At 42.4% G+C, this 22,796-nt stretch overlaps 1 pseudogene; it reads left to right on the top strand.

The window, feature by feature from the left end:
• Positions 1-6,169: 6,169 nt before the first annotated feature.
• The window catches only part of LOC137202917 (thymidylate synthase-like), a 45,974-nt pseudogene continuing 29,347 nt past the window's right edge, over positions 6,170-22,796 (top strand).

Raw genomic sequence — 22,796 nt, 5'->3', positions numbered from 1 at the left:
GCAGGCTCCCTGACTTCAGACTATACTACAAAGCTACATTAGTCAAGACAGTATGGTACTGGCACAAAAACAGAAATATAGATCAACAGAAAAGGATAGAAAGCCCAGAGATAAACCCACGCACATATGGTCACCTTATCTTTGATAAAGGAGGCAGGAATGTACAGTGGAGAAAGGACAGCCTCTTCAATAAGTGGTGCTGGGAAAACTGGACAGGTACATGTAAAAGTATGAGATTAGATCACTCCCTAACACCATACACAAAAATAAGCTCAAAATGGATTAAAGCCCTAAATATAAGGCCAGAAACTATCAAACTCTTAGAGGAAAATATAGGCAGAACACTCTGTGACATAAATCACAGCAAGATCCTTTTTGACCCACCTCCTAGAGAAATGGAAATAAAAACAAAAATAAACAAATGGGACCTAATGAAACTTCAAAGCTTTCGCACAGCAAAGGAAACCATAAACAAGACCAAAAGACAACCCTCAGAATGGGAGAAAATATTTGCAAATGAAGCAACTGACAAAGGATTAATCTCCAAAATTTATAAGCAGCTCATGCAGCTCAATAACAAAAAATCAAACAACCCAATCCAAAAATGGGTAGAAGACCTAAATAGACATTTCTCCAAAGAAGATATACAGACTGCCAACAAACACATGAAAGAATGCTCAACGTCATTAATCATTAGAGAAATGCAAATCAAAAGTACAATGAGATATCATCTCACACCAGTCAGAACGGCCATCATCAAAAAATCTACAAACAATAAATGCTGGAGAGGGTGTGGAGAAAAGGGAACCCTCTTGCACTGTTGGTGGGAATGTAAATTGATACAGCCACTGTGGAGAACAGTATGGAGGTTCCTTAAAAAACTACAAATAGAACTACCATGTGACCCAGCAATCCCACTACTGGGCATATATACCCTAAGAAAACCATAATTCAAAAAGAGTCATGTACCAAAATGTTCATTGCAGCTCTATTTACAATAGCCCGGAGATGGAAAAAACCTAAGGGTCCATCATCGGATGAATGGATAAAGAAGATGTGGCACATATATACAATGGAGTGTTACTCAGCCATAAAAAGAAACGGAATTGAGCTATTTGTAATGAGGTGGATAGACCTAGAGTCTGTGATACAGAGTGAAGTGAGAAAGAAAAAGACAAATACCGTATGCTAACACATATATATGGAATTTAAGAAAAAAATGTCATGAAGAACCTAGGAGTAAGATTGGAATAAAGACACAGACCTACTAGAGAATGGACTTGAGGATATGGGGAGGGGGAAGGGTAAGCTGTGACAAAGCGCGAGAGAGGCATGTACATATATACACTACTAAACGTAGGGTCGATAGCTAACGGGAAGCAGCTGCATAGCACAGGGAGATCGGCTCGTTGCTTTGTGACCGCCTGGAGGGGTGGGATAGAGAAGGTGGGAGGGAGGGAGACGCAAGAGGGAAGAGATATGGGAACATATGTATATGTATAACTGATTCACTTTGTTATAAAGCAGAAACTAACACACCATTGTAAAGCAATTATACTCCAATAAAGATGTTAAAAAGAAAAAAAAAAAAGGATAAAGGGTTGTTGCACTAAGGCCCACCTGGTGAACTCCTACGTGTCCTCAAGGTCAACTCAGTATCACCATCTCTGGGAGACTTGCTTAAACCTTCCAGGTGGTTTTGTGCTGCTTCTCAGGTACGCTGTACATCAACAGTCCCCAACATTTTTGGCACCAGGGACCGGTTTTGTGGAAACAATTTTTCCACCGACAGGGCAGGGAAGATGGGTCAGGTGGTAATGTGAGCAATGGGGGGGATGGGTCAGGAGGTGATGCGAGAGATGGGGAGCTATGGGGAGCAGTAGATGAAGCTTCACTCGCTTGCCCACCGCTCACCTCCTGCTGTGCGGCCCGGTTCCTAACAGACCATGGACCAGTACCAGTCTACAGCCCAGGGGTTGGGGCCCCCTGCTGTACATGACTCTGTTATAAGACTCAACATGTTGTGAGGTATTACCTGTGTGTGCATGTGTATCTCCAGCTAGACTGTGAGCTCTATGAGAGCAGGAATCAAATCTTACTGATTTGTCTTTCCTTTTTAGAAAAGCCCTTGACACACAACAGGAGCTTAAAAAATATCTGATGAATGAATGAGTAAATAAATGCTCTGCAATTATCATTGAAATGTATTTTTAAGCTCCAGGATTCCCTTGAGGAGGTAATTTTATCCTGTTCTTGGGTAGATGATTACATGGCCCTACATGTGGTTGACTTAACACTTTCTACAACAATTTGAGCCACTTCCCGTTGTTGGGTCCTCAGTGGAGACAGAGAACAAGTCAGCACCATCTATGCCTCACTGACCTTGTGGAAGATTCTCAGGTTTGCTTCAGGCTGTAGAATGGTCACCCCAGGAAAGGCAATAAGAAGGATGTCCACTTCAGAGGTCATCCTTTAACACCCTTTCTTTCTCAAACTGGCAGCCAACGCACTGGGGACAGGACAGAAGCAGAGAGGAAGGTGTCACCAAAAGAACCCAATAGGAGTTGGGTAGCAGTTTTGCTAATGAGCTGTAGGTTTTGTCTTTATAATCCCCAGTGAATTGCTGCAGAGACTCGACTTCTGGAATGGCCTGGCAAACCTGGGAAATGAACACACCTCCTGGGGGCTGAGAGTGGGAGGTTGGCCAGATTTAATGACTGAGCACAAGAAAATGGAAAAAGAAAATAACCTGGAAAGAGATTTTGTCTTTCCTTAGTTGGCAAGGGGGAAAGGGAGCTATTATTGTTCTGGAGAAGGTAGGGAAGAAAGGAAAATTGTGGTAGTGTCAGTAAGGGTTGGAGACAAGGATCCCCCTTATTCACACTCCCTGCTAATACCAAGGATGTGAGTAGGAGAGGATAACTGAGGAAAAGGCTCCTTGGAGCCTCCTTGGAGGAGGAGACATAGGCAGAATTGTCCTCATGGAGACCAGTGATCCCAAAAGAGGGGACCTTTTGCCTGAGCCCCCAGTGTGGCCATAGAACGTAAAGTTTCTTGACACCTTGGGTAATCCAGAGTGACGTGGTGGAAATTCAAAAGTCTGGGTTTGTAAAGGGTTCTCTTTACCAGTGCAGCCAACAGTAATTTGTGATACTGTTTTCCTTTGATAAAATCACTATTTCTATAATCATGAGTCCAAAGAGTTTGCAAAACCTCTCACAATCTGACCTTTGCCCAGCTTTGGAAGTCCATATAAGTCATTCGAACGTGCAGTTCCCCTCGTGTGTCAAGCTGTATGTTCCCACCCCTTGCAATGGCTCACATCCCTGCCACCTATTGGACCTCTAGACATCCTTCAAAACTCAGCTCAGATGTCTCCTCCTTTGTAAACCCTCTCATGATCTCCACCCTCTCATGATAGAGATAAATGCTCCTCCGACACACTAGCCATTGCAGCATTTTCATGAGGCTGCAAGGGTTGTTCACATGATTGTCTTCCCCACCTGACTGTGAGCTCTTGCAGAGTAGGGATCACACATCTTTGTATTCCCAGCATTCAGGACTTAGATATCTTAGACTCTAAACAAGTTACTGATAAATTTACTAAGTATCATTTAATCAAAAAGTAAACAGCTGTCTAGGTAAAGGGAGGTCTTCATGATCTGAGTGGACTCGAAGTTAACCTCCCCCCAAAATAAATCAGCTCTTGAATATCAGGAACATCATACCCCAGGGAGATACATGTTACATTAGCAAATCTCTTAGACTGTTTTTCATAGGTAGGACCAGGATGCAAAAGTTTGAGGACTGTTAAATACTTACACACCCTATGACCCATCAATTTCACTCCGAGGTTTATACCCAAGAGAAATGAACATGCATGACACAGTTACACACAGTTACACATAGCACCTTTATTCACAATACTCAAAAACTGGAAACAACCCAAACATCTACCAACAGGCAAGTAACTAAACTGTGGTATGTTCATACAATGGGATATGAATATTACCCAGCAATAAAAAGGGAAAAGCTATGAATACATGGAACAACATGGATGAATCTCAAAACGATATGTTGACTATTTATTCCATTTATATGAAGTCAAACAATAGGCCGAAAAAAATGTATCTATAGTGGTTGTCTTGAGTGGGAGGATTTGACTAAAAAGGGGCACATGGGAACTTTCAAAGATTAAAAAAATGTTTCGTATCGCGATCTGAATGATAACCCAGGTGTACGTACTTATCAGAAATCATTGAACTTAAGATCTGTGCATTTTACTACATGTAAATTATTCTTCAATAAAGAAAAATGTTTGAGGATTACTGCTATATAAAAACCATGCACTTCAAGAAGTAATGCTATACACATTTTCCCTTGGGAGATGGGAAACCTGGAGTATTGCTCTGTTCGAGACGTCACCTCGTAAGAGAGAATATATGGCACTATACCCAGCATAACGACAGTGCGAAATACAAACCCTTTTAAAAATGACAAACTGTCAGTCTGTTAAAGAATCAAAGAGGAAAAAGTGTTGTTCAAGAGTCTTCATTAAAATTTCACTTTTGCTTGCCTGTCATAATAGATCTTAAATCAATTCTCTGATGATGAATTGACGATTATAATATTGCCTATTATTTTTAGCCTCTTTTTTATGAAAGTGGAGAAAAATACTTTAACTTGAGGAGGCAATCAGGGAAATGTAATTGCAAATGACAGCGAACAAAGGCATTTTATGAAGCCAGAATGAACTAAGAGCTATGAGGCATGTGTCCGGTAGCTCAATAAGAAAATGCTTTCCTTTTCAACAATCTGCACAAAGACTTCAACTGGCATCAGTGGGCAACATATTTACCCAAAACCTATTATCTTACATTTGCTCCTCGGACTCAATTCAATGTTTCTCAGCCTTTAATACTAAACACCTCCTTGGTGCCCCAGTAAATACAGTAGATTCAGGAACTCCTTTACGTGTACACACACACACACACACACACACACACACACACACACGCATACATTTATCTTCCACTCACTGGGTGTGCTTTGGAGTTATGTTCCAAACTCTGCCACTTATTAGCTGTGGAAACTTGAGCAATTTATTTAACCTCTGTTTTCCAGATTCCTCATCTGTAAAATGGGATAATAACAGAATGTACCTCAGAATCATTTACAGGTTAAATATGTGTTTAGCACAGCACCTAACCCACAGTAAGTCTCAGCAAATGCTAGAAGAAAAGCAACCACACAGTGGAACTTTAGAGATGGAAGAGACATTAGACATTATCAATTCATAAATAAGGTTACTGATGCTTAAAGAAGGAAATTGACTTCCTAAAATCATGCAGATATGTGATGACAGAAATGGTATTAGAACAGAAATTTCCTGACTCCCAGACCAATGCTTTTTCCAAAATCCCTGCTCTTTTCTCTTCTGTCCCCCAACTATTACTATGCCAGGTACCCATGAATAAGAAGACCCTGTGATGAGCAGAGTCAAGAGACACATATTCTACTCCCAGACTGACATCTCCCTGAACTTCTGATTTCTCTTCTGTAAAATGAAAGGATTGGACACATATGATCGCAAAGATTCTGACCAGCAACAGCATTCTGTGAGCCCATTAGCAAGTCTAAACCCTGCACCATTTCTATGGGTGAAGAGTGGGACAGGAATCACTTACACCACAATCTACAATCTTCTGCTCTGACTGATCACTTTGTAAAGTTGTCCAGCCTTGCGCTCACCGCCTTGACATCTCCCTCCGATGTTTTCACCCTCTGCCTGGAGCAATGTGGGCAGCAATGTAATGAGCACAGGTGAGGTAGGGAAAGGAGATCTAGGGAGGTTCTCTAGAAGGAGACGTGAGGGTGTGTTCCTCGTGCCTGATGGTCTATACAACAGGCATCTAAATTAAAGAGCAACCAGCAGTTCTATAAGGGCACATATAACGCGTTTTGCGGAAATAAGCAGTAGACAAAGTCTGAGAACTAAGTTCAATTCTGACTCCAGGATAATGTGTTCCTCTTCTTCCTCTACCATGAAAAAAGTGCTCATTTAAGGTAACAAGTTATGTACACACGAATTTTATAAGAACTGCCAGGTGTAGAAAGCATGAGAATGTCATAGGTTAAAGGAAGAATAGAGGTGAGCCAGACCACCGTGATGAGACAGAAGAAGCCAACTCGTCATCCTCTCCACTGGCTTTTAGATAACTTAGGACAGACCCAGATTCAAAGCCGAGCTTCCAAAGAAGCAAGTGGCATAGAAGAGGCTGGCAGAGAAGACAGCACAGGACAGGTAAAATGAATGGAGGTGGGGGGAAGGAAGCAGAGAAACACAGTCTGTCCTCTGGGCAGAACTGGGAGCACGAAATAGCTGCCTATCTTGTCCCGGAATTCTTTTTTCCTATATACCGCACGTAGCCCATCATGTCCAAGGGCAGTGCCAGAGGAGTTGACCCACATAGGTGGGAACAGGTGGTTGATCAGCTCATCAAACATGAAGTAAAAGTAAGGACACTGAATAGTCCTACCCTTCACCCAGAGAGAGGACATTACAGGCATCTCCTTCATAGGATGAACAGAGGAAGGAACTGAGGATGCTTAGCTCAGAGAAGAGGTCAATTGAAGCAAAGAAGGAAGCTTCGAACATGAGAAGGGCTAAGCCATGGTGAAGGAGAGCAGTTACTTCTCCTTAACTAGAATGAACATAACTCTCATTGTCCCTAGGACGGTACTGGCTTTGTCTGTTGACCCAGGGCCAGTTTAGCCTTCGTCCTACTGGGAACATTTTTATTAAAGCTGCATGAAGATAACTCAGAATGGGTTTGGTAGACTTCCACTTTGTACTTCCGCCTTAATTTTCATTTAACTTTGTGTAAGACCTATATGCAATGAACAGAGATCTAACTTTTACACATGGTTTCCAACTGAAAGATGATTAACAACCCATCTCTCTTTTCCAGACTCTTTCCAGAGACAATGTAACCAGTACCTCCCTTTCAAGAACAGCATGCAGGGTGCTCACTCACCCATATGATAAACGACATTCGTATACAAACACAGGAGAAACTACCCATCTCAGGTGTGGAAGACAGATTCAGCATTGCTCCCTCTACTGGCAGCTTGGTGGACTGGCCCCTGAGATGTCTGGATGCACAAAGACGGCACACCCCCCCCAGTTCACCAAAGCAGGGGTTCCCAAGCCCCAGGCCTTGGACCCTGGGGCCGTTAGGAACGGTCCGCACAGCAGGAGGTGAGTGGCGGGCAGGCGAGCGAGGAAAGCTTCATCTGCCGCTTCCCATCGCTCCCCATCGCTCACATAACCACCCGAACCATTCCCCACCCGCACCTGCACCCACGCCAGTGGAAAAAATGTCTTCCACGAAACCGGTCCCTGGTGCCAAAAATGTTGGGGACCACCGCACCAAAGAGTGGGAAATGTGGGAAATTTAAAGCGGTCTCTGGCCTGTCCTGCCATAGACTACAACACAGAAAGTAGTCTAAACACCCTACTCCAGTGTTTTTGCCATTTATTGTAGGGAGTTTTATTATTTGGTAATGCTTTTTTATTTTGTAATAAACCTTTCGCAGCAATGATTTTTTAAGTGCTTATTAATAAAATAATAAGTACTAAATTTCTATTTTTCAAGAACGTTAAGAGTTACCATCCACCATGGGGGCTATAGTGATGTCACTGACCACATGAAAACCTGAAGACACGAATCTCTGAAAAGAGTCAGCGTCTACTTCAAAAGTTATTTTCAGAAGACTGTGCCCAAAGATAAAGGTTTAACACTTTCAACTGCACAAGATTTATTTATATATCGCTCTGTGAGACACAACTGTTGATCTAGATCAAATGACTGTTCTTCTAAATTAATTCCACTTATTTTATATTCCAAATGTTTCTGTGCAAATACCAAAAATAAAGAGAAGGCTGCATGGAATGACTCTGTAAGCAGAAAAACTTCACAGTTAAAAACTGTCAGTTTTCCATCAGGATCAGGACTGAAGTTTCAAAGAGAAAATCAGTTAATTCCAAAAATAGCTCTTATATTTTCAATATTTCTACTCATCTCACGAAGAAGTTCAACAGTGGATATTAAAATTTCTATGGTGGAAATATAATTTTCAGAGTACAGTGTCACGGTCAAAGCAATATTCTTACTAAATTAAGGAACCCATGGAGAGAGCAGCTGAAAAGAAAACCTTGATTAAAATCCATGTGTTCTAATCATGCTGTGTCAATGGCTGTTCTGATAAGTCTGATATATTTCCTAGTACAAACAACAACAAAAAATATATAGGTACAACCTATGGAGCAGAAATGACTTGGCATTGATTACAGTATAACGTAATTTATAATTATGTCCAAATAAGTTGCAACATTCCACCAACAAACATGTAACTATAATGGTAAAATTTACTAATTTTTTAATTTATATACATGGCTACAGTAATTGAACTTGAAAAATTTTTAATGAAGTTGGTGTAAAATCCAAAAAAAAAGCTTTGCTAATGAATTAGAAAACGCATCAAAACACGTTCAGTTTAATTATCTGTAGCTCCTTTCACTTTCAAAACTCTTAACTCTTCTCAAAAGTGTCCTGATGGGCACCCCATCGAAAGCTTAGGAGAACAAAATGAATACAGTTGGAGGAAGGCGGTAAGAGGCAGATTTCAATTCAAAGCAAGAAAGAGCTTTCTTATAATCAGAGGTATTTGACAGGAGGGAGCACAGTGTGGTAGGAAGATGACGTGGCATAATGTCCAGCGTGGTAGCTGATTTCATTATTGACGATGGAATGGGCCACTTGAAGAGGCCATGTGCTCACCGTCACTGGAAATGTTTAAACACTGTCAGTGAAGAGAACTGCTTGAATTGGAGGAGGATCCAGAATACCTCTGAGGCTCCTTGAAACTATATGGTTCATTCATTCAACAAATAATCACTGGTGTCTCTTGCACTGCTCACCCTAGAGGCAGCTAGCCGCCGTCGCGAGGCCTCTCACAAAGAAGGTGTGTGAGATGATAAATGTTTGTTGTTTTAAGTCATTAAGAAAAAAAAAAACAGTGCCCACTACATGTTAGGCACGGTTCTAGTGGTGGAGAACAGCAGTGGTGAGTCCATGCTGTAACAACTGTATGTGAAAAATGTGAAAATAAGTATCTGAAAATGCTCTGAAAACTGTCAAGTACAACTCAGATGCGAGCTATAATTACGGTTAAATTGAACTATATATTTATGTCTTTATCGTATATTTGATCATTAGTCATACATATGCTGTTTTATATACATGATTCTAGTCTTCCAGGTTCATGTTTTCAGATTTCTGTTTTCATTTGGGCACCTCTTAATTGGTGTTAACTTGTATTTAGTTTTGTGAAGCCATACTTCCACGTAAGAATGTTCTACCTCCCAGAATAGGTTATATGAATCTCAAGGTCAGGTCCCATCTTCCACCTTCCCACTTAGCCCTTACAGTGTTCAGATCAAGGTTTGGTACTCAGAGGTCTCTCAGGACACAAGACTGGCTGCACAAAGATACTTTCTTCCCCATTTGGTGAGAGTCAAGTCTCAAATCTTTCGCACTTTTTTTTTATAAAGAGTAAGCCCCCTTCTGTGCTCCTTCATTGTTCCTGCCTCCTATTATTTCCCCACAAAATGAAATGTTATTATGACCAGGATTCAGCAAACAAAACTAACACGACTCAAGTCCTTAAAACCCTAAGAGTACTTCTCAACAGAAGTTCAAATCCACTGATGTGCCCAGCAGCTTTTGATTCCCAAAAAGATAAAAACTTGTGCCTTAATATCTAATTCTTTTCCACTCTCCTCAATCATACTGGATCCTTTTATCATTATTTTAATGTTTCTTTGCATAAATGGCTGAGAGCCTTCATTCTGTGCTCTTGAGAGCTGATCTGAATCACACCCACACAGATCATATTGTGTGAACTTGCAATTATTTCCTGTGAATGTTCTGTGAATGTGCTGAAACCAAGCATGAACATTTCCAGCCAAACTGCAATTTTTTTTCAGGACCTTTACAGCAGCCAAGTTCTGAAAGCAGGGAGTTTTAACAGCAGTTTCTAACACAAAACTGTGGATGCTCAATTTGCAGAGGCAAAAGGTTTCCAGTTCCCACATTTATGATTTTAATGTTTAGTAAAACCATACATAGTATTTGATCAACCACCACTCCTCTTCCATTCCCAACAACTGTTACAACAGAAAACTTCCACAACAACTGTAAGGATGCCAGGGGCTCCCCACTGTCTCCTAATATGCACATAACTGGGAAAATATTTGTGAAACTATTACTGATGTATGGTTCTTGTTCCCTGGCAGCCACTCCGTTATGATGGTGCAACAGGAGGCGAAAGTCAATGCCACATCAGGAAGGAGGAGAATACGATGTGGAGAAAGGCCCTTCCAGACAGGAAGAGAAAATGGAAAGCTTTCCACTTCCAAATCCCAGGTGCAATACGGGGAGGAGAGATCAAATGCCCGTGATTTCACTGTCCACTCTGAAGTGGGGCTCTAGGAGTAGGAGGCATGTTAGAAACATCCACACAGACAGACACAGATAAGCACTGGAGCTTTTGGTAGGATTTGTGATTTGGTGTGCTTTCCTGGGCAGAGCTTGGGAAGCCTGTGAGGCTACAGGGAGGGCTTCATCCTAAGCAGCATGGGAAAAAAGTGCAGCCCTGGTAGAGGGAGGAGCCTAGACAGAGGAGCCCTGGCAGTGCTCCTGGCTGCCCAAGGCTTGAGCAAGGCATGCAACCAGCAAGGACCTACTGTATAGCACGGGGAACTATACTCAGTGTCTTGGAATAACCTAGAATGGAAAAGAATTTGAAAAACAAATATATATATATATATATATATATATATATATATATATATATATATATATATATATATATATAAAACTGAATCACTTTGCTGTGCACCTGAAACTAATTCAACATTGTAAATCAACTATACTTCAATGAAAAAAAACTTTTTTAAGAAGGCATCCAAGGGCTTCCCTGGTGGCGGAGTGGTTAAGAATCCGCCTGCCAATGCTGGGGACACGGGTTCGAGCCCTGGCCCGGAAAGATCCCACATGTGGCGGAGCAACTAAGCCCGTGCGCCACAACTACTGAGCCTGCGCTCTAGAGCCCATGAGCCACAACTACTGAAGCCCGCGTGCATAGAGCCCGTGCTCCACAACAAGAGAAGCCACTGCAGTGAGAAGCCTGCACACCACAACGAAGAGTAGCCCCCACTCGCCGCAACTAGAGAAAGCCCGCACACAGCAACGAAGACCCAACGCAGCCAAAAATTAATTTTTTTTTTAAGTTTAAAAAAAAAAAAAAGAAGGTATCCAAGAGATCTGGGACCTCTCACCTGCTCCGGAACAGGGGTTCAGAGACCAGAGGGGACCTGTGAGGAGCTGCAATTAGGACAAAATGGTTGCTGCAGTCAAGGGCTTCATGATCAGAGCCTAAAGCAAGAACTCAGTATTGGGGATCTGACCTCCAAATGAGCAGATAGGCCCTCTCCAACAGTAGCACAGGGAACAGACAGATCAGCCATGGCCCAGTGAAGATCAATGAGGAACCAAAGGACACTGCATGGGTCTGAAACTCCCATCTCTCCCCTGCTAACACGAGGTCACACACACCCTACCCTTCCATCTATCTAGGTACCATTTTAGAGTGGGAGGGGCAGGGGGGATGGGCATCTAAAAGACTGAATATTTACCCAAAGGGAACTTAGTCATCCAAGAGAGACTATTTAAACCCAAAGGTACAGAGATAGCATAAATTGACAAGTTTAAAGTTAATTTCCACACTTCCCACTACCTACCCCCACCCAGCTTGAGTGTGGTCTGGTAAAGGAAGATTACATCAGTTTTAGGAAACAAAGAAACTCCATTTGCTTTGCACATCTGTGTGAAGCATGTGAATTTTAACATACCACTATCCACAGTCCTAAGTTCTCCGTTGTTACAGCCAATTTTATTTCAAAATGTTATTTCAAATGTTGTATTTTTTGTTCAATCCCAGTAAGATTTCCCTTTTTCTTCTAGGTCTCATCTCATCAAGATATATCTGAGAAAATTTTGAGAGCTGGTAAAAGATGCCACCAAAAAATCCCAATACCGCCCTGACAAAACCGACGGGGGACGTCCCCGGACTGCCAGCCACGGGGTCCGAGGGCTACGCTGACTTAACACAATCAGAGGAAGGAAGAAGTGTGTGTGTGCAAGGTTCCAGCTGCCAGTGCCAAAGAGCTCTGCCATTCACCCACTGAAACATTCATAACCAGACTGGGGCCTCCAGGGGTGGCTAAATGTTAAGGGAGACCTTTAAATTTCCCCAAATGAAACACACAACCCCTCCAAATCTGTGAAGCCTTAACAGTGGCTGCAGGCTGACCCAGTAATAGGAGGTGAAAATGACCACCCTACACATACACACACACACATACGCACGTGCACACACACACACACACATGCAGCAATCTTCTGTTAAACAGCTCCCCACAGCCACCATAGCATGCCATCGCCATTGCTACTAGGCAAACCCGTCCCCTCCCTCATCCCACAGGCACAATCTCCCGCTTGAGACTCCACATTACCTATTTGTAAGTTATTTTCCTCCATTTGAGTTCACCCTTGATGTTCCATTAACTTCTTCAAATCCTTTTTGGAAAGAGAAAGTGAATGAGCAACTTCATTTTATTCGTATAAAAGTAAATGCCATTGGAGAGTAACCTGGGACAGGAGGAAAAAGGTAGAGCGTGTGCGCTTCTCAAGGCAGCCAAAGCCCTACAGGACAGGGCTCCAGGGTTTGACTGCTCTGTTCCTTCTACTGCTAAAGACAAGGTCCATTCCCACTCACAATTTCCTCTGCTTTCATCTGTCCAGAGCCTGCCACTGTTGTAGTTGTTCAAGCCTGAGACTCCATTCTGCATAGTGATGTCAGAGGCCTTTGCCTTCTTCTAATTAGCCTTGCTTCTATTGCTGAGGCCAATTTACACCTAACAACTTCCCTCTAAACCCTTTTCAGGGCAGCATGCCCTCAGTTATAGAAGACACACAGTTATACTCTGGTTTGATATCAGTAGTAAAGTGCTAGTTCTTTCTTATATTCTGCCTTGTAAAATGTCTCCTTTGGCTCACATGTCAGGCAATAATTAGAACCTGGGAGGCCTGTTGTTAAAAAACAAATAGGAAGGCATCCTCCTTCCACATAATTTTCTTACTCCTTGAGGTCCAAGTCTCATTGGATGAAAAGTCCAGGGCACATTGATTATATTTCCCAGTTGTTCCCTTCATTTTAACTTCTAGAAACTTAAAAAAAAAAAAAGGCTCTATCAATATTTAATGATAGCAATTATCTTTAAACTGGCAAAAGTGCCTTCCATTACAAAAGGTAAAAGGACAACACTTGTGTAGCCCTGGTATAAAGATTCTTGTTCCGTTACATCCACTAGGGGGAAAGGATGTAATAAATAATTAACTACCTAAAATTGTTGCCATGAATAATAACGTAGTCAGCCAGGACTTCCATCAATATACAAAATCAATCCTGTGAGGATGCCACCACCTGCAACCATACACACAGCCCTCTACTGCTCACTCCTGAGGCGACCCCAAGTACCTGTTTCCACCCTGACTACACCGCCTCTTCCTGAACTCGCAGCAATGAGACCTGAAATCCTGAGAGAGGCAAGATGTTTTCTAAAGGGAAATGTTAGGTGCAAGCAGAGACCTCAGCCTAACATGTCACTACTGATGCAGAGAAGCAGCCTGGACCCCAGTGCTGTCCTCACAGACTCTGTGAACTCCGGCCACTGGCCTGAACTCTCCCAGACTCTTCCAAGGACTGACTGTGTGACTTCCACCAACACAGTTTAAAAAAAGAAACAGGGCTTCCCTGGTGGAGCAGTGGTTGAGAGTCCGCCTGCCGATGCAGGGGACATGGGTTCGTGCCCCGGTCCGGGAGGATCCCACATGCCGCGGAGCGGCTGGGCCCGTGAGCCATGGCCACTGAGCCTGCGCGTCCGGAGCCTGTGCTCCACAACGGGAGAGGCCGCAACAGTGAGAGGCCCGCGTACCGCAAAAAAAAAGAAAAAAAGAAAAAAAAGAAACTGAGTTTTCATACGAAAAGTGATCGAGCATTTACATCTTCCCAAATATTTCTAGAACTCTAATCCAACAAAGCTGTTCATAAAAAATTACTGATAAAAACAAATTAGAAGCCACCTTCTTAGCAGTACAGCTGACTAGCTCTGCCATCTGGACCACAGTGCACTGTGGCTACTCACCGCTGGGGCTCTCACTATTTTGACCTACCTGGCACTTTCTGCCACTGCTACTGCAGCTCCTCTATGAAGAATGCAGCTCTCCCTGGAAAAGGAGTAAAGAAGACCAAGAGGCTATCACATCTGATCCTTTATCACCTCTTCCTGAACACGGAAGAAAAGTTCTTCACAAGGGAACCCTGAGAATTTTTCCCAGCTTCATCCTAAACCTGGAATCCAGACCTTCCATGCTTTACACTGGGTTTATTGTGTATTTTCTACTCAAAAATATCCCCGTCATTACTGCAACCACCTTCTCCACCAACACAACATTCTGTTGCTTATCCCTGTAACTAAAAGAATATGGATCATCTCTAGGAGAATCAGCTGCTAAATCCAGTGGGCAACTATTCACCTAGCTAGATGAGCGACGCTCACTTCAATAAGCACATCCAGGATTTCACTGATTGGGAAAAGGTAACAGGCCTCGGTTCAGATGCCCCACTATCTGTTTGATGTCCATAAGAAAAATATTCGTCACGGTCTTGAAGGATTCTTGCCCAAAATGGCACCATGATAAAGAACACAAGGAAGCAAAGAATCACATGGGCTACCAGAACCTGATGTAGAATATAACATGTTAGAGGAACAGAATCACGTAGCCAGTGGTGTGGAGCAGAAACTGTACAGCACCTCTGCCTGGCAGGAAAGGAGACAAATGCCAAGAGCAACTCAGATTTGAAGCTGCAAACCGAGAAGTTTCCGTAAACGCATCTCATTTTATGTGACAGAGCCGGAAGCATTTTGTAGTCTGAATGGAAACTAGTCTATATGACAGTGAAACCTTTCTCTGTATAATGTTGGTCCTAAAACTAAACCTTACCTTCACTGAAAATAAAAGTTTGGTATTTGGCAATACTTACTCAACTATCTCTCCCAACTCTACATTTTTTTCATTTTTCTGTGACTACTAATAATTAATAAAATGTGGTATGTTACTAAAGATTATCAAGTTATGACTTAACTATATAACTCAATCTGCCATCTTGAAAAGAATTAACAGCTTAATTGAGATTTACAAAATTCAAGGAAGGCAGGGAGGGCGGGAACAAGATAGAGAGGGAAGAGACTGGAAACAATCCACTCGTCTAAAAGTAGGGGAGGGGGGGCTTCCCTGGTGGTGCAGTGGTTGAGAATCTGCCTGCCAATGCAGGGGACACAGGTTCGAGCCCTGGTCTGGGAAGATCCCACATGCCGCGGAGCAACTAGGCCCGTGAGCCACAACTACTGAGCCTGCGCGTCTGGAGCTTGTGCTCCGCAACAAGAGAGGCCGCGACAGTGAGAGGCCCACGCACTGCGATGAAGAGTGGCCCCCGCTCGCCGCAACTAGAGAAAGCCCACGCACAGAAACGAAGACCCACACAGCCAAAAATAAATTAATAAATTATAAAAAATAAATAAATAAAAGTAGGGGAGGGACTTCCCTGGTGGCACAATGGTTAAGAATCCACCTGCCAATGCAGGAGACACAGGTTCAATCCCTGGTCCGGGAAGATCCCACATGCTGCGGAGCAACTAAGCCCGTGCACCACAACTACTGAGCCTGCGCTCTAGAGCCTGCAAGCCACAGCTACTGAACCTGCAAGCCACAGCTACTGAACCCATGAGCCACAGCTACTGAGCCATGTGCCACAACTACTGAAGCCCATGCGCCTAGAGTCCTTGCTCTGCAACGAGAAGCCACCACAATGAAAAGCCCGCACATCACAACAAAGAGTAGCCCCCGCTCACCACAACTAGAGAAAGCCCACGCGCAGCAACAAAGACCCAAGGCAGCCAATTAAATAAATAAATAAATAAATGTATTAAATAAATAAATAAAAGTAGGGGAATGGTAATCTATACAATGGAATATTTATGGGGCCATTAATATTATTTTCACAAAAAAGCAGTTTATGTCATGGGGAAATGTTCATGATATGTTAACTAAAAAGAAAAAGCAGGAAATAACACATTATAAGACAAATTTTCTAAAAAAATAAAACAACTTAGCCCAGGTAAAAATACCCCAAAATATTAACCTTTTTTTCCCTTTGATGCTATGATACAGGGATTTCCATCTCCTTTATATTTTTCTGTACTTCCTACAATATATACATGTAACTTTTATGTTCAGAAAAATAATGGTTTTTTAAAAGAATATCTCAATCATAAGAGGGTTGATCAAGGACTTAAGCATACAAAAAATGAGCTAAAAGATCAGAGAGGCAGACGTTGGCAGTGGCCTTCCAAGTTCCATCTGGGGTATGACCCTGCAGATGACCCCAGCCAATACTAGGGGCAAGTGCAGCGGGCTGTCACTGACTGATGCTATTCAGGATTCAGATCAGAACCAGCTCTTCATTTTGGGGATTCATTCTCTACATTGTTGCTAGAAAGTTTATTTTAGGTTCAGTTATATCTGAGTTGATTAAGTGGGTAAAATTTCTAACCTGTGATTATTCCCTAAACCGGCCATGTTTTATGATTTTCTGCAATGCTTAAAATAAGCTTTACAAGCATAGAAGTGTAGTCTTGTAGCAAGACAATCTGACAGCAAGACAGTCCCTATCTCTTTATATTGTATGGAAGAAAAATCCAGAGAAGAAATCTGTCCCTTATTGTAGAGAACAGGGTTTAATCGATTTTAATCTTTCTCAAAAATTTTCATCTTAGTTTATTGTTCAGCTATCCAAAGCCCTTTGTTTGCTTTATTAGATCATAAATCCAATTTAATAGCATGCAGAAACGAAGCAATTTTAGGTCCAAGCAGACTGTTTACTAGTTTTCCTTTAATTAAAGATGATTTTCCTCTTAAAGGAGACTCATGCTTCTGATTTTATATTTTCTTTCTCAAAGAGGGAGCTTACATTGTTTCTATATACAACGTACATGCTGGCAACAGCAGTACCAGGTATACCAGGTAGTAGCCTTCGAGCTGTGGTGTTTGAGGTGCTTCCCCACGTTATCATAGGGAAGGGGATTTGGGTTAATATAGGTCAGTGAGTCTGAGGAGGGCTAAGAATGTTTCTAGTGGACTTTTCAGAACTACTTGGCCTTCATATCTCTGCACAGAACTTGTCCCCCACACCCTACCCTTCTCTAGAGCACCAATGTTACTCCAAAGTCTGACACTTGCAGCCCTCAAGATTTAGATTCCTACTCAACATTTATCTGTGTTTTCCCAATGCCTAATAGAACTCATTCCCTAAGCAGAAGTGTATTGAGCACCTCCACCTTAACAGACACTGTGATAGGTCTGAAGGCACTGAACAAGGTAGTAGACCCAGTTGCCATTCTCATAAGGGTTCATTCAATAGGGAGAAATAGATGAGAAAATACGTAAACCCAATTTAGGTGAGTGTGAGATAAATGAAGAAAATAAAACAGGGTAATGGAATAGAAAGTGATGAGCACAAGTGTTTAGGTTGGATGAACAGGGAAGGCTCCACTGAGGAGGAGGAATTTAAGCTTAAATCTCGTGCAGAGAAGGAGCTGTCATTAATAGAGCAAGGGAGGTGCACACCAAGAAGAGAACTCGAGTTCAAAAGGCCTGAGGCAAAGCAAGTTTGGTTCGTGAAAGGAACAAGCAGGGAGCCAGCCTGGCTAGAATCTAGGGAGAGGAAAGCCAGATGACATTAGAGACGTAGACTGAGGCCAAGTCATGCAAGATCTTGTAAGAAGGAAGCTCAGATTTTTAAACATGGATGGGAAGATACCAAAGGATGTGGTGTCACAGTCTGAAGAAGCTACCACCTCATCTATAAAACTTACAAAGGATGATCCTGGTCTATATCATTTTACTTCAAGCCACCCCCAGCACTGGGATTTCCTATCAGACACAGCTCCGGGGTATCTGCCCAGGATAATAAATCAGAGGCAGGCGAGTTAGTCCTTCTGTATTCATTTTTCATCCAAAATACTTTTGCTTTCCCTTTCCCTTTGAAAGATATCACAAATTTTAATTGTGGTTAGGGAGAGTGTAACCAAGGTCCACAATCCCAGCTGCCTAACCAATACCTCCACAAGTGCCCCCATCTCAATCACAACCCACTCCCACCTGTCCTCTCTGAAACCCAGCTCTCTCCTAGTGTCCTCCACCCAAGGACCGACACCCTCACTTCTCAAGTTTCACAAGCCAGGTACTTAGGAATTATCCAACACCTTGCACGCTGTCAGCTCCTTATTTAACCCTCATCAAGTCCTCCTAAAACCCTCAATTCCATCTGCTTCTCTCCAGCTCAACCACTGAGATCTCTGCTTCAAAGCACCATCGTACAGCAAGTGTCTCTGAACTGGCCTTCTCACAGTCACTTTTGTTCTCCTGCGATACACTGCAGCCTGAACAGTCTTAAAGGTGGTTAAAGCTCTGCGGTGGCTTCTCGATATGCTTAGGACAACCACTAATCCAGCCTACGGGGTTCTGAGTGGCCAGGCCATGTTACTCACTCCAGACTCATCTGTATATCTGTGCTCCAGCCATCCCGGCCCCAATCAATTCCTCAAATCATCATGCTTCCTTTCATCTTAAGGTCTCTGCCCTTATTTTTACACCCCATATCTTTCCTTCACCTGATTAATGCCTACTCATTTTTCAGATCTCACCACAAACACCATTTCCTTAGGAAAGTTTTCTTGGGTTTCCCTATTTTATTTTCTCATAGCTTGTATATTCATTTAGCTCTTATGAAAACAGTGGAAACACTGCACAAAACTAATTCAATTGTTTTTATTTCACTTCTTGATACATGCATATTCTAGCAACCAACCCTCTACCTTAGGCTAACTGATGACTAAGGAAGGACTGAAAGGAATAGGAACTCTAGGTTGCCTGGTCTTTCCTTTTACGTACGTCATCATTCTCAGTGTAAGTAGCTGGCTAACGCAGGGAAGTAACACAGGTGAAAAAGGATAAGATAGAGTTCTCTGGTATTTTACATTTCTTAGAATGCTATCGCTAGCTTTCATCACTCAAAGCAAGTTCTGGTTCAAATGGCAAGTGTGGCTTCTCGGGTAGGGTTGCCAGAGTTTGCAAATAAAAAGTGCATAACAATTAAATATGAATCTCAGATAAATAACAAATCATTTTTTAGTGTAAGTACGTCCCAAGTATTGCATGGGACACACCATATCTTAGGGCTGTGGGTGGCCCCCTGCTTCCTCAGTCACAGGTATAACTTTCTTTTTTTTAACTGTGATAAAATAGATGTAACATAAAATTTACCATACTAACCATTTTTACAGTTCTGTGGCATTAACTACATTCACATCGCTGTGCAACCATCACCACCAAACATCCATAGAACTATTTTTATCTTGCAAAACTGAAACTCTATACTCATTAAACACAAACTCTTCATTTTCCCTCCCCCAGATCCCTGGCAACCACCATTCTACTTTCTGTCTCCTTACAACATCTGTAAGGATGTTGGGAAAAACATCTATTCAAGTCTTCAGCCCTTTTTTTTTTTTTTTTTGCGGTACGCGGGCCTCTCCCGCCGCGGAGTACAGGGAGCACAGGCTCCGGACGCGCAGGCCCAGTGGCCGTGGCTCACGCGCCCAGCCGCTCCGCGGCATGTGGGATCCCCCTGGACCGGGGCATGAACCCGTGTCCCCTGCATCGGCAGGCGGACTCTCAACCACTGCGCCACCAGGGAAGCCCCAGCCCATTTTTTAATCAAGCTTTTTGTTGTTTTTTTTTGATGTTGAGTTACATGAGTTTTTTGGATATTTTGGATGTTAACCCTTATCAGATATATCGTTTGCAAATATTTTCTCCTATTTAGTAGGCTACCTTTTCATCTTGTTGATAGTTTCCTTCACTGTGCAAAAGCTACTCACTGTGATATAGTCCCGTTTGTTTACTTGCTTTTGTTTCCCTCGCCTGAGGAGATGGATCCAAAAACTGTTGCTAAGACCAATGTCAAGGAGCGTACTGCCTCTGTTTTCCTCTTGGAGTTTTATGGTTTCAGGTCTTACATTTAAGTCTTCAATCCATTTTGAGTTTATTTTTGTATCTTGTGTGAGAAAGTAGTCCAGTATGATTCTTTTGCACATAGCTGTCAAGTTTAGGGGGTTTCCCTATTTTATAGCTTTGCTGCATTGTACCTTTCCTTTAAATCATTCATCAAAGTTTGTGAATGTATTTTAAATTGAATGCTTATATTATTGGATCAAGCTTTCCTACCAGTCTATGAGCTCCATGAGGGTAAGGGTGGTGTCTTCTTAGTTAACCATCACCGTCATCATCTAATATTGAGCTGGGCACCTAATACATGTCCAACAAATATTTGTTGACTGAATGAATGTGTTGTAACACCCATGATTATTCTATTGCATTCACATTCTATGCATAGCACAAGCTAGGTGCTATGGTAATGTAAAGTAACTAAATGTGACCCTATCATCAAGAAGATTTGGAGATGAAAACAGACATGTAGTAACAGACAAGGTGTGAGAAGCACGTGAATAACAGAAGTACCCAGAGAAGGGAGAGATTAATTCGGAGGCAAAGTTAGGAAATGTGGTCTAAATCCTCATTCATGCTTTCTTCAATCTCCTAACAGATTTTATATCCTACTCAACACTTTAGCTTTCCAAAATGAAGATCTAATTCTTTAATCTATTGATTTGTATATTGGACCAAAGTATAAAACGGTGAAATGGAAAAAAATTATCACTTTCCTTTTCAAACCTAAGATAATATATTCTTTCTTCTCTACCCAAAGCTGCTTGGAATGCCATCAGATCTCAACATCAGCCCTCACTCTGCTCCACACTTGCTGTGTGTGTTCGTCAGCTCAGGCTGCCATAACAAAAGACTCAGACCTAGTGGTTTAGACAACAGAAATTTATTTTCCCACAGTCCTGGAGTCTGGAAGTCCAAGATCAGGTTGCCAGCATGGTCAGGCTCTGGTGGGAGTTCTCTTCCTGGCCTGTAGATAGCCACTGTTGAGGAAATTCACTGTTTTTTCCTTTACTCTCATGTTCTCAACATTTCAGATACCAGATACATGGGGTTTTTCCCTGACCAATTTTCCAACTCCAGCTGAGTGTCCTACAGTTCAATACAATTCAATTCTGACACTAATTGGAGTTAGCACTGACCCCACAGGATAAAGACTCAGGCCTACAAGACTGCCTTCCACCTCAGATGTCAATCACAAGCAGTAGGTCCCCAGGTTACCCACGACCTCTGTCTGACTTGGCTATAAATCGGAAGTTCCCATGACCCCTGTCTCAGGTTTGAGAATTTGCTAGAGTAACTCACAGAACTCCAAAAACTGTTTTACTTACTACTGCCAATTTACTACAAATGATATTTTAAAGGATACAAATGAACAGTCAGATGAAGAGATACATGGGTGAGATCTGCAAGGGTCTTTCCCTATGAAGTCAGGCTGTGCCACCCTCCTAGCATGTGGATGTGTTCACCAGCCTGGAAGCTCTATGAACCCAGTACTTTGGGGATTTTTATGGAGGCTTCATCACATAGGTATGATCGCTTATTAATTCAATTTCCAGTCCCTGTTCCTTCTCCGGAGAATGAGGGATGGGTCTGAAAGTTCCAAGCTTCTAATCATGGCTTGCTCTTTCTGGTGACAAGTCCCCATCCAGGAGCCCACCAAGAGTAGCCTCATTAGAACAAAAGATGCTCCTATCACCCGGAAAAATTCCAAGGCATATTAGGAGCTCTGTGACAGGAACCAGGGGCAGGCACAACTTATTTTCTATTATTCCACAGCTACTTTTTCGCCGTGTCCTCACATGGTGGAGAGAAAAAGAGAGAAAAAGAGATCAAGCTCTATGGTGTCTCTTCTTACAAGGACACTAAACTTTTTGTGTCAGGGACCCACCCTATGACCTCATTTAACCTTAATTACTTCCCTGTAGTCCCTATCTCCAAATACAGTCACATTGGCGGTTAGGGCTTCTGCATATGAACTGGAGGGTGGGGGACACAATTCAGTCCATATGATCTTGATCAAACGCCAAACTACTCTGGTCTTCATCTTCAACTAGAGCCCACAGGCTTCTTGTTTTTGTGTATAAAGTTTTATCAGAATGCAGCCATGCACAATCATTTGCATATTGTCTATGGCTGAGTTTGCACTTCAACAGTATGGTTGAATAGTTGCAGCAGTGATCTAACAGCCTGCAAAGTCTAAAACATTTACTATCTGGTCCTACACAGAAAAAGTTTGTTGACCCCTTACCTTGGTGCTCCCTCAGGACTCTTCTAGCTCTAACGTTCTAGGATCCTATTCATGCCTTCAGCCTAGAACATCTTTTAGCTCAAGTCTGCAGGTTCCGCAAAAAGCATTGGTGACCTAATGATTGTTTTAATAAGTATTAAGTTATCAACAGAGGTGTTTTCATTAATCTCACATTGTAGCTAACCTCTGCACTGTCATTAATTGAGCCTAAGTAGACATGGAACAAAGGCTTT

This window comes from Pseudorca crassidens, chromosome 11 (genome assembly GCF_039906515.1).
Source record: "Pseudorca crassidens isolate mPseCra1 chromosome 11, mPseCra1.hap1, whole genome shotgun sequence".
NCBI lineage: Eukaryota > Metazoa > Chordata > Mammalia > Artiodactyla > Delphinidae > Pseudorca > Pseudorca crassidens.
The sequence above is the reverse complement of the archived record's forward strand: the minus strand, read 5'-3'. Positions and strand labels throughout refer to the sequence as shown.